Source organism: Alligator sinensis, unplaced genomic scaffold (genome assembly GCF_000455745.1).
Source record: "Alligator sinensis unplaced genomic scaffold, ASM45574v1 scaffold385_1, whole genome shotgun sequence".
NCBI lineage: Eukaryota > Metazoa > Chordata > Crocodylia > Alligatoridae > Alligator > Alligator sinensis.
In genome coordinates, this window is record NW_005842535.1 from 427200 (window position 1) to 428860 (window position 1661).

At 49.4% G+C, this 1661-nt stretch overlaps 1 protein-coding gene across 2 annotated transcripts in view; it reads right to left on the reverse strand.

Moving 5' to 3' along the window:
- LOC102386778 (homeobox protein PKNOX2) overlaps positions 1-1661 on the reverse strand; it is an 836464-nt gene that overhangs the window by 404068 nt on the left and 430735 nt on the right. The window lies entirely within an intron of this gene.

Here is a 1661-nt window from a genome sequence, read left to right on the forward strand (position 1 = left end):
CTTTCCTGCCTATGCAGGGGGTCGGACTTGATGATGTATTGAGGTCCCTTCCGACCCTAACATCTATGAATCTATGAATCTATAAGATGGTAGTTCAGATAATTTAAGTTTGTGACCTCTAGCTGCAAGCATAACTCCTCAACTCTGCCTGCAGCAGTTCATCTGGAGAACAAATATGTAGCCCAAGCAAAAGAGAAGGAGGAGCACATTCCATTGGTGTAGAAGAAGCAGCACGTGGTGGTGGTCAGAGACTCCCTTCTGCAAGGGGCCGAGGGAGCCATCTGTCAACCTGACCTCTTGTCTCAGAAAGTCTGCTGCTTGCCCAGAGCCTGGATTTAAGATGTTATGGAGGTATTACTGAGGCTTATCTGCCCTCTGACTACTACCCCATGCTGCTCATCCATGTGAGCACCAATGATACTGCCAGGGGAGAACCTGAGTGGATCAAAAATGACAAGGCTCTGGGTGCAAGCATAAAGGGGTCTGGGGCTCAGGTCATTTTCTCTTTGATCCTTCCAGTCAAGGGAAAGGGCCCAAGCAGAAGTTTGTGCATCTTGCAGATCAAAGCCTGGCTGCACAGGTGGTGTTGCCTACTGGCTTCGGCCTCTTCAACCACGGGATGTTGTTCCAAGAAGAAGGATTGCTTGGAAGAGATGGAATGCACCTGATGAAGAGAGGGAAGTGCATCTTTACAGATAGGCTCACTAACCCAGTGAGGAGGGCTTTCAACTAGGATTGCTGGGGGATGGAGACCAAAGCCCTAAGGTAAGTGGGGAAGTGGGAGACTTGAAGGAAGAGCATGCAGGAGGGACCAACGGGGGAGGTGTTCTCATACTTCCTAAGAAATTAGGGCAATCAACTAGTTAACTTAGGTGCCTGTACACTAATGCACAGAGCCTGGCAAACAAGCAGGAAGAATTGGAAGTCTTCACACAGTCACAGAACTATGATGATTGGAATAAGAGACTTGGTGGGAGCTCGCGTGTCTGGAGGACTGTCATGGATGGGTACAAGCTGTTCAGGAAGGACGGGTAGGGGAAAAAGCAGGAGTTGCAAGTTATGTAAAAAAGCTGTATGATTGCTCAGAGTTCCAGTATGAAATTCGAGATAGGCCTGTTGAGGGCCCCTGGGTTAAGGTTAGAGGGGAGAGCGGCAAGGGTGATGTTGTAGTGGGTGCCTGCTATACACCAGCAGACCAGGAGGAAGTGATGGATGAGGCTTTCTTCAAACAGCTAGTGGAAGTTTCCCAATCCCAGGCCCTGGTTCTCACGGGGGACTTCAATCACCCTGACATCTGCTGGGAGGGCAATAGAGCAGTGCGCAGGCAATCCAGGAAGTTTTTGGAGCGTTTTAGGGACAACTTACTGGTGCAAGTGCTAGAGTAGCCAACCAGAGGCCATGCTCTTCTTGACCTGCTGCTTTGACTCGCTCAGGGAACTCATGGGCAGGATCCCCTGGGAAGCCAGTCTGAGGGGGAGAGGAGAGCTGCTTCCTTGAAGGATAGCCATTTCTGAGAGTGCAGGAACAAAGCATCTTAGCAGGGAACAGTTCAGTAAACTAAATCACAAAAAGGAAGCTTATAAGAAGTGAAAACTTGGACAAACAGATAAGGAGGAGTATATGAGCATTGCTCAGGCATGCAGGGATCATGTCAGGAATGC